Below are 13,281 nucleotides of genomic sequence, written 5' to 3' on the forward strand. Positions count from 1 at the left end.
ATTTTTAATAACTTTGTGTGTCAAACAAAGTTTGTTTACATTGAGCCATCAAAAAACAAAGGTTTCACTATTTCACTCTCACTCAAAAAAGTCCGTATTTCGGAATATTCCGTATTTCGGAATATTTGGATATGGGATACTCAACCTGTATATATATATATATATATATATATATACCTGGACAGTTACCCCGGCACTCTCATTATCCACTGCGGGATACGTCTTGCTCCGGTGCCCTCCCCCTCCGGGGGTTTCCCTCCGGTATAGACAGCGGTTGAAGGAAGAGGCGGCACTCGGAGGCTGTACAATCAATGTGTATTGAAAAAAAGTGCAATCAACGTTTCGGGGACCAGTTCCCATTCTTCACGATAAAGTGACAGTGCATAAACCAGTGTTTAAATAACATTCCCAGTACTCACCCCCCTCCACGTGCATACACTCCTCCCAGAGTTTCCAGCTGGTCACCTTGTCGGAGCTTCCACCCGGTGCCTCCGCTCGCGTCAGCGTAACCAGGAAGTGACGTTGCGGGAACCCCTCGATGCGGCCATGGAAACGCTATAAACAAAAACAACAAATTATCAACACATGCAGTGCCTGTGCAACGTAAATAAATGTATGATGACCAATCGGTCAATAAAGTGCTGTGTGCCATTATTTCAACAGTATTGAAGCCTACATCAATCATACAAATACTGTTTATAAACATAAGCTGGAAACATATCACCATTAAAAACATGAAAATCATACTGCATCATAAAACTCGCGGTGACCCTATTAATTAAGTTTGGTGACACCCTTTAACATGCTAAGTACCTCAGACGGACCTATACTCATGTCGCCTCACATGAAGCGGACTGCAACTAGCGGGGTACCTAACATGACTAACCGCCCAGGGTGACAATTTACTCTAAGTCCTATGTGGTCTAAGGGAAAAAATTGTTATTACTTACTAAATAACATGGATACTCCCGGGCTGCTAGCAACTTATGGGATGTAGCCTACAGTTGTAAAAAATTATAAAAAATAAATAAGACCTAAATTTTCATTAAGACCCCTGGGTTTCAAAGTGTTTAATCTGTGGATCCAAACGGACTCTAATTGTAGGAGTTTTTTGCCCCTGCTCCCCCCTCGAGCTGATTCTGGAACATGGTCAATAATGCGATGTTTTAAGGTGGCCATGCTGTGTCGATGTTCCACAAAATGCTTGGCCACCGGCTGTTCTCCACTACCTGAGGACAGGGCATTTCTGATAGCCTGCCTGTGCTGCGCCATTCTCACCTTAAATTGGCATTCGGTCTTGCCAATATAGTAACGCCCACAGGGGCACATGATAGCATATATCACGAATTTCAAACTACAGGTGAGAGGCCATTTGATCTTAAAGCTCTTACCTGAAAACGGGTGCGAAATAGTGTCACCTGGTGACATGTGCGAACAGGTCGTGCACCCTGTGCACTTAAAACACCCATTCTTTCTGGTCATAAAATGGGTGGGTGTCACTTTAAATTTGGCCATATCGCATTATTGACCATGTTCCAGAATCAGCTCGAGGGGGGAACAGGGGCAAAAAACTCCTACAATTAGAGTCCGTTTGGATCCACAGATTAAACACTTTGAAACCCGGGGGTCTTAATGAAAATTTAGGTCTTATTAATTTTTTATAATTTTTTACAACTGTAGGCTACATCCCATAAGTTGCTAGCAGCCCGGGAGTATCCATGTTATTTAGTAAGTAATAACATTTTTTTCCCTTAGACCACATAGGACTTAAATTGTCACCCCGGGCGGTTAGTCATGTTAGGTACCCCGCTAGTTGCAGTCCGCTTCATGTGAGGCGACATGAGTATAGGTCCGTCTGAGGTACTTAGCATGTTAAAGGGTGTCACCAAACTTAATTAATAGGGTCACCGCGAGTTTTATGATGCAGTATGATTTTCATGTTTTTAATGGTGATATGTTTCCAGCTTATGTTTATAAACAGTATTTGTATGATTGATGTAGGCTTCAATACTGTTGAAATAATGGCACACAGCACTTTATTGACCGATTGGTCATCTTACGTTTATTTACGTTGCACAGGCACTGCATGTGTTGATAATTTGTTGTTTTTGTTTATAGCGTTTCCATGGCCGCATTGAGGGGTTCCCGCAACGTCACTTCCTGGTTACGCTGACGCGAGCGGAGGCGCCGGGCGGAAGCTCCGACGAGGTGACCAGCTGGAAACGCTGGGAGGATTGTATGCACGAGGAGGGGGGTGAGTACTGGGAATGTTATTTAAACACTGGTTTATACACTGTCACTTTATCCTGAAGAAGGGGAACTGGTCTCCGAAACGTTGATTGCACTTTTTTTCAATACACATTGATTGTACAGCCTCCGAGTGCAGCCTCATCTTCAACCGCTATATATATATATATATATATATATATATATATATATACAGATCTGAGGGCATTACATTAATGATACCATTCTAATATTGTAATACAATGATTGTTTAACAACGAATTACACTTCCCTTAGTTCAGTCAAGTAAAAGATAACAGGGGCCTCAAACCAGAAATAACCATGTTTGGTTGGTCTGGTGGGGTGTGTGAGGTCATGCTGATGTCATAGTGGCAACTGCCTCTATCAGCACTGTGCTGTTGCTGTCTCTCACATATGCCTTCAGAGGCCTGGGATGGCATAGCACATTGGCAGAAGGTTAGTTACTAGACAAATATTGGGGCAGCTTAGTTCGGCAGACTTTTAGCATGACTATTATAATATATAACTTATGACCTTGGGGATAGCATAGTATTGGATTAAAACAAAATCTCACACCTACTGGGACAGCACCATTACTTAACAACCACATGTGCCTGCAACTGGGCAACTGGAGAAATTTGAAGCGCACTGTCTAGATGTGCCTATAATGTTCCTAATTACAGGTAAATCCTTTATGTGCAGCCGCACCTATGACATCTCCTTGGAGTTGTTTGGTGAGCCTATAATGTTGCAAATTAAATACTTTACTCTCTCTCTGCCTGCCTAAATCCCAGTATGCCAGTATTGCAGGCTGATCCATTTTTATTAATGTGCAGAGAATTATATTGTGCTTTAATCATTACTTTTGTTTTTATCCAATACTATATACAGATGTAGCCATGCTGGTCATGGTTACATCTGAGGTAAATGCAGGGACGTGCAGTCAGGGGAGGCAGGGAAAGCAGTGCCTACCATGTCATTAATAATTAAAATAATATAAAGAAGATACTTATGACACATATTCTGTGTCATTGGCATCTGCTTTATATTTTCCTAATCATTATTAGAGATGAGCGCCTGAAATTTTTCGGGTTTTGTGTTTTGGTTTTGGGTTCGGTTCCGCGGCCGTGTTTTGGGTTCGAACGCGTTTTGGCAAAACCTCACCGAATTTTTTTTGTCGGATTCGGGTGTGTTTTGGATTCGGGTGTTTTTTTCAAAAAACACTAAAAAACAGCTTAAATCATAGAATTTGGGGGTCATTTTGATCCCAAAGTATTATTAACCTCAAAAACCATAATTTACACTCATTTTCAGTCTATTCTGAATACCTCACACCTCACAATATTATTTTTAGTCCTAAAATTTGCACCGAGGTCGCTGTGTGAGTAAGATAAGCGACCCTAGTGGCCGACACAAACACCGGGCCCATCTAGGAGTGGCACTGCAGTGTCACGCAGGATGTCCCTTCCAAAAAACCCTCCCCAAACAGCACATGACGCAAAGAAAAAAAGAGGCGCAATGAGGTAGCTGTGTGAGTAAGATTAGCGACCCTAGTGGCCGACACAAACACCGGGCCCATCTAGGAGTGGCACTGCAATGTCACGCAGGATGGCCCTTCCAAAAAACCCTCCCCAAACAGCACATGACGCAAAGAAAAAAAGAGGCGCAATGAGGTAGCTGTGTGAGTAAGATTAGCGACCCTAGTGGCCGACACAAACACCGGGCCCATCTAGGAGTGGCACTGCAGTGTCACGCAGGATGTCCCTTCCAAAAAACCCTCCCCAAACAGCACATGACGCAAAGAAAAAAAGAGGCGCAATGAGGTAGCTGACTGTGTGAGTAAGATTAGCGACCCTAGTGGCCGACACAAACACCGGGCCCATTTAGGAGTGGCACTGCAGTGTCACGCAGGATGTCCCTTCCAAAAAACCCTCCCCAATCAGCACATGATGCAAAGAAAAAGAAAAGAAAAAAGAGGTGCAAGATGGAATTGTCCTTGGGCCCTCCCACCCACCCTTATGTTGTATAAACAAAACAGGACATGCACACTTTAACCAACCCATCATTTCAGTGACAGGGTCTGCCACACGACTGTGACTGATATAACGGGTTGGTTTGGACCCCCCCCAAAAAAGAAGCAATTAATCTCTCCTTGCACAAACTGGCTCTACAGAGGCAAGATGTCCACCTCATCATCACCCTCCGATATATCACCGTGTACATCCCCCTCCTCACAGATTATCAATTCGTCCCCACTGGAATCCACCATCTCAGCTCCCTGTGTACTTTGTGGAGGCAATTGCTGCTGGTCAATGTCTCCGCGGAGGAATTGATTATAATTCATTTTAATGAACATCATCTTCTCCACATTTTCTGGATGTAACCTCGTACGCCGATTGCTGACAAGGTGAGCGGCGGCACTAAACACTCTTTCGGAGTACACACTTGTGGGAGGGCAACTTAGGTAGAATAAAGCCAGTTTGTGCAAGGGCCTCCAAATTGCCTCTTTTTCCTGCCAGTATAAGTACGGACTGTGTGACGTGCCTACTTGGATGCGGTCACTCATATAATCCTCCACCATTCTATCAATGTTGAGAGAATCATATGCAGTGACAGTAGACGACATGTCCGTAATCGTTGTCAGGTCCTTCAGTCCGGACCAGATGTCAGCATCAGCAGTCGCTCCAGACTGCCCTGCATCACCGCCAGCGGGTGGGCTCGGAATTCTGAGCCTTTTCCTCGCACCCCCAGTTGCGGGAGAATGTGAAGGAGGAGATGTTGACAGGTCGCGTTCCGCTTGACTTGACAATTTTGTCACCAGCAGGTCTTTCAACCCCAGCAGACTTGTGTCTGCCGGAAAGAGAGATCCAAGGTAGGCTTTAAATCTAGGATCGAGCACGGTGGCCAAAATGTAGTGCTCTGATTTCAACAGATTGACCACCCGTGAATCCTTGTTAAGCGAATTAAGGGCTCCATCCACAAGTCCCACATGCCTAGCGGAATCGCTCCGTGTTAGCTCCTCCTTCAATGTCTCCAGCTTCTTCTGCAAAAGCCTGATGAGGGGAATGACCTGACTCAGGCTGGCAGTGTCTGAACTGACTTCACGTGTGGCAAGTTCAAAGGGCATCAGAACCTTGCACAACGTTGAAATCATTCTCCACTGCGCTTGAGACAGGTGCATTCCACCTACTATATCGTGCTCAATTGTATAGGCTTGAATGGCCTTTTGCTGCTCCTCCAACCTCTGAAGCATATAGAGGGTTGAATTCCACCTCGTTACCACTTCTTGCTTCAGATGATGGCAGGGCAGGTTCAGTAGTTTTTGGTGGTGCTCCAGTCTTCTGTACGTGGTGCCTGTACGCCGAAAGTGTCCCGCAATTCTTCTGGCCACCGACAGCATCTCTTGCACGCCCCTGTCGTTTTTTAAAAAATTCTGCACCACCAAATTCAAGGTATGTGCAAAACATGGGACGTGCTGGAATTTGCCCATATTTAATGCACACACAATATTGCTGGCGTTGTCCGATGCCACAAATCCACAGGAGAGTCCAATTGGGGTAAGCCATTCCGCGATGATCTTCCTCAGTTGCCGTAAGAGGTTTTCAGCTGTGTGCGTATTCTGGAAAGCGGTGATACAAAGCGTAGCCTGCCTAGGAAAGAGTTGGCGTTTGCGAGATGCTGCTACTGGTGCCGCCGCTGCTGTTCTTGCGGCGGGAGTCCATACATCTACCCAGTGGGCTGTCACAGTCATATAGTCCTGACCCTGCCCTGCTCCACTTGTCCACATGTCCGTGGTTAAGTGGACATTGGGTACAACTGCATTTTTTAGGACACTGGTGAGTCTTTTTCTGAGGTCCGTGTACATTTTCGGTATCGCCTGCCTAGAGAAGTGGAACCTAGATGGTATTTGGTAACGGGGGCACACTGCCTCAATAAATTGTCTAGTTCCCTGTGAACTAACGGCGGATACCGGACGCACGTCTAACACCAACATAGTTGTCAAGGCCTCAGTTATCCGCTTTGCAGCAGGATGACTGCTGTGATATTTCATCTTCCTCGCAAAGGACTGTTGAACAGTCAATTGCTTACTGGAAGTAGTACAAGTGGGCTTACGACTTCCCCTCTGGGATGACCATCGACTCCCAGCAGCAACAACAGCAGCGCCAGCAGCAGTAGGCGTTACACGCAAGGATGCATCGGAGGAATCCCAGGCAGGAGAGGAATCGTCAGAATTGCCAGTGACATGGCCTGCAGGACTATTGGCATTCCTGGGGAAGGAGGAAATTGACACTGAGGGAGTTGGTGGGGTGGTTTGCGTGAGCTTGGTTACAAGAGGAAGGGATTTACTGGTCAGTGGACTGCTTCCGCTGTCACCCAAAGTTTTTGAACTTGTCACTGACTTATTATGAATGCGCTGCAGGTGACGTATAAGGGAGGATGTTCCGAGGTGGTTAACGTCCTTACCCCTACTTATTACAGCTTGACAAAGGGAACACACGGCTTGACACCTGTTGTCCGCATTTCTGTTGAAATACCTCCACACCGAAGAGCTGATTTTTTTGGTATTTTCACCTGGCATGTCAACGGCCATATTCCTCCCACGGACAACAGGTGTCTCCCCGGGTGCCTGACTTAAACAAACCACCTCACCATCAGAATCCTCCTGGTCAATTTCCTCCCCAGCGCCAGCAACACCCATATCCTCCTCATCCTGGTGTACTTCAACACTGACATCTTCAATCTGACTATCAGGAACTGGACTGCGGGTGCTCCTTCCAGCACTTGCAGGGGGCGTGCAAATGGTGGAAGGCGCATGCTCTTCACGTCCAGTGTTGGGAAGGTCAGGCATCGCAACCGACACAATTGGACTCTCCTTGTGGATTTGGGATTTCGAAGAATGCACAGTTCTTTGCTGTGCTGCTTTTGCCAGCTTGAGTCTTTTCATTTTTCTAGCGAGAGGCTGAGTGCTTCCATCCTCATGTGAAGCTGAACCACTAGCCATGAACATAGGCCAGGGCCTCAGCCGTTCCTTGCCACTCCGTGTCGTAAATGGCATATTGGCAAGTTTACGCTTCTCCTCCGACAATTTTATTTTAGGTTTTGGAGTCCTTTTTTTTCTGATATTTGGTGTTTTGGATTTGACATGCTCTGTACTATGACATTGGGCATCGGCCTTGGCAGACGACGTTGCTGGCATTTCATCGTCTCGGCCATGACTAGTGGCAGCAGCTTCAGCACGAGGTGGAAGTGGATCTTGATCTTTCCCTAATTTTGGAACCTCAACATTTTTGTTCTCCATATTTTAATAGGCACAACTAAAAGGCACCTCAGGTAAACAATGGAGATGGATACTAGTATACAATTATGGACTGCCTGCCGAGTGCAGACACAGAGGTAGCCACAGCCGTGAACTACCGTACTGTACTGTGTCTGCTGCTAATATAGACTGGTTGATAAAGAGATGTCTATGTAACTATGTATGTATAAAGAAGAAAGAAAAAAAAACCACGGTTAGGTGGTATACAATTATGGACGGACTGCCTGCCGAGTGCAGACACAGAGGTAGCCACAGCCGTGAACTACCGTACTGTACTGTGTCTGCTGCTAATAATATAGACTGGTTGATAAAGAGATGTCGTAGTAGTATGTATGTATAAAGAAGAAAGAAAAAAAAACCACGGTTAGGTGGTATACAATTATGGACGGACTGCCTGCCGAGTGCAGACACAGAGGTAGCCACAGCCGTGAACTACCGTACTGTACTGTGTCTGCTGCTAATATAGACTGGTTGATAAAGAGATGTCTATGTAACTATGTATGTATAAAGAAGAAAGAAAAAAAAACCACGGTTAGGTGGTATACAATTATGGACGGACTGCCTGCCGAGTGCAGACACAGAGGTAGCCACAGCCGTGAACTACCGTACTGTACTGTGTCTGCTGCTAATATAGACTGGTTGATAAAGAGATGTCTATGTAACTATGTATGTATAAAGAAGAAAGAAAAAAAAACCACGGTTAGGTGGTATACAATTATGGACGGACTGCCTGCCGAGTGCAGACACAGAGGTAGCCACAGCCGTGAACTACCGTACTGTACTGTGTCTGCTGCTAATATAGACTGGTTGATAAAGAGATGTCGTAGTAGTATGTATGTATAAAGAAGAAAAAAAAACCACGGTTAGGTGGTATACAATTATGGACGGACTGCCTGCCGAGTGCAGACATAGAGGTAGCCACAGCCGTGAACTACCGTACTGTGTCTGCTGCGACTGGATGATAAATGATATAAAAAATATATATATATCACTACTGCAGCCGGACAGGTATATATTATATATTATATAATGACGGACCTGCTGGACACTGTCTGTCAGCAGAATGAGTTTTATTTTTATAGAATAAAAAAAACAACAACACACAAGTGAAGTCACACGACGAGTGTTTAACTTTTTCAGGCAATCACAATATAAGTATACTACTAACTATACTGGTGGTCAGTGTGGTCAGGTCACTGGTCAGTCACACTGGCAGTGGCACTCCTGCAGCAAAAGTGTGCACTGTTTAATTTTAATATAATATTATGTACTCCTGGCTCCTGCTATAACCTATAACTGGCACTGCAGTGCTCCCCAGTCTCCCCCACAATTATAAGCTGTGTGAGCTGAGCAGTCAGACAGATATATAATATATATAGATGATGCAGCACACTGGGCTGAGCCTGAGCAGTGCACACAGATATGGTATGTGACTGAGTCACTGTGTGTATCGCTTTTTTCAGGCAGAGAACGGATATATTAAATAAACTGCACTGTCTGGTGGTCACTCACTATATAATATTATGTACTCCTGGCTCCTGCTATAACCTATAACTGGCACTGCAGTGCTCCCCAGTCTCCCCCACAATTATAAGCTGTGTGAGCTGAGCAGTCAGACAGATATATAATATATATAGATGATGCAGCACACTGGGCTGAGCCTGAGCAGTGCACACAGATATGGTATGTGACTGAGTCACTGTGTGTATCGCTTTTTTCAGGCAGAGAACGGATATATTAAATAAACTGCACTGTCTGGTGGTCACTCACTATATAATATTATGTACTCCTGGCTCCTGCTATAACCTATAACTGGCACTGCAGTGCTCCCCAGTCTCCCCCACAATTATAAGCTGTGTGAGCTGAGCAGTCAGACAGATATATAATATATATAGATGATGCAGCACACTGGGCTGAGCCTGAGCAGTGCACACAGATATGGTATGTGACTGAGTCACTGTGTGTATCGCTTTTTTCAGGCAGAGAACGGATATATTAAATAAACTGCACTGTCTGGTGGTCACTCACTAGTAAACTCTCTGCACTCTCTACACTTCTACAGTACTCCTCCTAGTCCTAAGCTCCAGTAAATCTCTCTCTCTTATAATCTAAATGGAGAGGACGCCAGCCACGTCCTCTCCCTATCAATCTCAATGCACGTGTGAAAATGGCGGCGACGCGCGGCTCCTTATATAGAATCCGAGTCTCGCGAGAATCCGACAGCGTCATGATGACGTTCGGGCGCGCTCGGGTTAACCGAGCAAGGCGGGAGGATCCGAGTCTGCTCGGACCCGTGAAAAAAACCATGAAGTTCGGGCGGGTTCGGATTCAGAGAAACCGAACCCGCTCATCTCTAATCATTATCCCTGTTTAAATGTGTTTGGGAGGCACCGATCATGGTGCCTCCCGTTGTGAATGGGGAAAAGTGTGGGAGCGAGGGGCGGGCACAGGCGGGGCCTAGCCATGGGCATTAAAAGCCCATTGGAAATACAGTACATGGAAAAGCGGCACCATTAGAGGTGCCACTTTCATACAGGGACGTGCTTTCAACCAATGAAAGCACACCCCTGTTAGTAAGAGAAAAAAGTGACTGGCCAGCAGATCCGTCACTGGATCCGCTGTCATCACTATGTGGGCGTGGCGGAGGTGCTGGCATCGGTGGCGGCGGAGGTGCGGGTGGCGGGAGGTGACGGAGGTGCAGGTGGCGGTGAGAGTATTAGCGGCAGGCAGGGATCCGAGATCCCTGCCTGCCATTCTGCAGAGTTTGGCAGCGGAATGGTACAAATTTAAAAAATGGCGCCTCAGCATCATTTTTGAAATTCAAGATGGCCGCCGCGAGCCAATCACGGCTCGCTGAGTCAGCACCCCGCCCCCTCCGGCTGACTAATATAAGTCAGCGTGAGGCAGTGGCGTCAGTCCGACGGCGGAGGAGGAGCAGAGAAAAGCTCCTAAAGACAGAAGACGCCGGAAGTCCTGGATGGGCGGCCGCTGAGCAAAAGAGCCTAAAGGCCGCCGCCCCCCAGGTGAAGACGCCGGAAGCCCTGGGAAGGCAGCGGCCATGCAAAAGAGCTTAAAGGCCTCCGCCTCCCAGGTGAAGACGCCAGAAGCCCTGGGGAGGCGGCGGCTCTTCCCAGGTGAAGACGCCGGAAGCCCTGGGGAGGCGGCGGCCGTGCAAAAGAGCTTAAAGGCCGCCGCCCCCAGGTGAAGACCCTGACTAATAAACTTTTTTTTAAAGATGGTGTGGTGTTTTTATTTTAATATTTTCTTTACAGGTGGACTACAGGTGCCAGTGGGACCTTTATGTCTGGGCGGGTGGTCTGGGCAAACTCTGCACAGTCTATTAATGCCTAGAGGGGTGGGCAGTCCTTCAGCCATGGGTCCCCAGAGGTTTCCTCCACAAGGGGGTTTTTCCTCTCCTGAGTGCTGAAGGATGACTCTTCATGAGTTATGAGGCTTACGTCATCTTGTTCCTCTTATAGGACAAGTTTGTAAGATTACTGGACCAATCTTAGCAGAGTAAATAATAATAATAATAATAATTACAAATAATAGTAATAATAAGAAGATGAAGAAGAAGAAGAATGAGAAGAAGAAAAAAATACAGGCAGCATTTTACTTAAAATAAAAATAGACATTTATTTTTAAAATATATTTTGATTGAAGTTGTCTTTATTTTATTAATAAATCCTCACAAAAGGTGAAGAAATTACACATATTTGGGGAGACAAAATTATTAGGAGAGTTCAGAACCATGTATTGTTTATCCTAAGAGAGTACCAGGCTAGGCAGCCATGTTGGGCGCACTACATAGGTTACATTGTGCGATTAGCAAAACATGGCAGTAAGGCATACAAGGTTACAAAGAAAAGCAACTAACAGGACACCTAATTCTGCAGCTTACATACAGTAGTAAGGAAAATGGTCTTACTCTGTAATTGCTTTCAGAAAATGTTCTCCTTTATAAAAAAATGTAAAGTGAGCTAAGGGGAAAATAACAAAAAAAGTTCCAGTAATAATTATCTGACCAAAAAATAAGAAAAAAATAAATCCCGACAGCCGGCGTACCGACAGCTGGGCGAGCGCAAATTAGCCCCTTGCGGGCTCGCTGCGCTCACCACGCTGTGGGCACGGTGGTGCGCTATGCTCGCCACTCTATTTATTCTCCCTCCAGGGGGGTCTTGGACCCCCAAGAGGGAGAAAAATTGTCGGTATGCTGGGTGTCGGGATTCCGGCGCCAGGATCCCAACAGCCGGCAAACTAAATACCACCCCACAAGGATTACTGGCACCTCAGGAGGTATGTGATAACTCTGAGCTGTGGTAAGGGTTCCAGTGACACAGACTTTGTTTCTGTGCAAAATAGACAAATACAAGTGCTATGAGACCCGTAAACAAATGTTAATTACATTCTAAACAACTACAGTGGAGATAATATCATACAGTTTTAATCTATTTTCACTTAAAAACCAGTATCAATAAAGAAAAAGTGATGAAACAGTGCTGGATGTGATCTGCGGTACAGAATCTGACCTGCTTCCTAGGACTTGACCAATGACTGGCCTGCAGAGTCCTGAGAGCCGCGGCACATGACTGGACCAAAAAAGAAATCAGCGCCAAAGTCCTGGAACAGCAGAAGGATTATTGCAAAATGAGCTTCATACAAACATCTATTCAGTGGTTCCCAAACTGTGTTGTCTCTAGGCACTTGTAGTGGTGTCCTGGGTTGGTGGTCTAGGTCTAGGACCAATTCAAATTATTTATGGTCAATATAATAGGCAAAACCAGTGCTAAGCCTTACTGAAGCAGCCCCTATAGCAGGGATGGGGAACCTTTTTTCTACCAAGGGCCATTTGGATATTTATAAAATCCTTCGGGGACCATACAAAAATTATCAACTTAAAAATGAGCCTGCCTCCAGTAATTATGCCCCCAGTCAGTAGTTATGCTCCCAGTAGATATGCCCCAGTAGTTATGCCCCCAGTACATGTGCCCCCAGTAGATATGCCCCAGTACATATGCCCCCAGTCAGTTGTTATGCCCCAGTAAACATGCCCCTAGTCAGTTGTTATATCCCAGTACATACGCCCCCAATCAGTTGTTATGCCCCATTAGATATACCCCCCAGTCAGTTATTATGCCCCATTAGATATGCCCCCAGTCAATTGTTATGCCCCATTAGATATGCTCCCAGTCACTTGATATGCCCCCAGTCACTTGTTATGCCCCATTAGATTTGCCTCCAGTCACTTGTTATGCCTCATTAGATGTGCCCCCTCTAGTAGCGCCGCTTACACACATACATAAAAAACAACAACAAAACACAATACTCACCAGCCCCGTTCCTACTTCCGGACCGCTGCACACCGCCTGGCAGTCCGCTCCTCGGAACTATGGGAGAGATGTCATAACGTCTCTCTCATAGCACACAGCCGCACACTGTCAGAGCCGGCTGCCACTGAGGGGAAGGAGCCGGTGCCTGCTGGTAACACAATCTCAGCGGGCGCCCAACATCTCCCTCGGTTAGGTGAGCCTGGCCGGGCCGGATCATTTGGATTTGCGGGCCTTATATGGACGTTTCCCACCCCTGCCCTATAATAATACAAATTGTCTAGTTTCAAAGAGCAGAAGCTTCTCTTTCTATAAAAGTGTTTTACCAAGGTTATTCTAAGAGAACTGCTATTTCACATAATTATAACAAAAAAGAAAACTAACATGTAT

The 13,281-nt window shown here is 45.9% G+C and overlaps 1 long non-coding RNA gene across 1 annotated transcript in view; it reads left to right on the plus strand.

The window, feature by feature from the left end:
- The first annotated feature begins 2,630 nt into the window (after positions 1-2,630).
- Positions 2,631-13,281, plus strand: part of LOC134957791 (uncharacterized) — a 73,040-nt gene continuing 62,389 nt past the window's right edge. Inside the window, exon 1 of the long non-coding RNA XR_010186837.1 lies at positions 2,631-2,703. This is a non-coding gene — a long non-coding RNA (uncharacterized LOC134957791). The remainder of the gene's footprint in view (positions 2,704-13,281) is intronic.

Source organism: Pseudophryne corroboree, chromosome 1, assembly GCF_028390025.1.
Source record: "Pseudophryne corroboree isolate aPseCor3 chromosome 1, aPseCor3.hap2, whole genome shotgun sequence".
NCBI lineage: Eukaryota > Metazoa > Chordata > Amphibia > Anura > Myobatrachidae > Pseudophryne > Pseudophryne corroboree.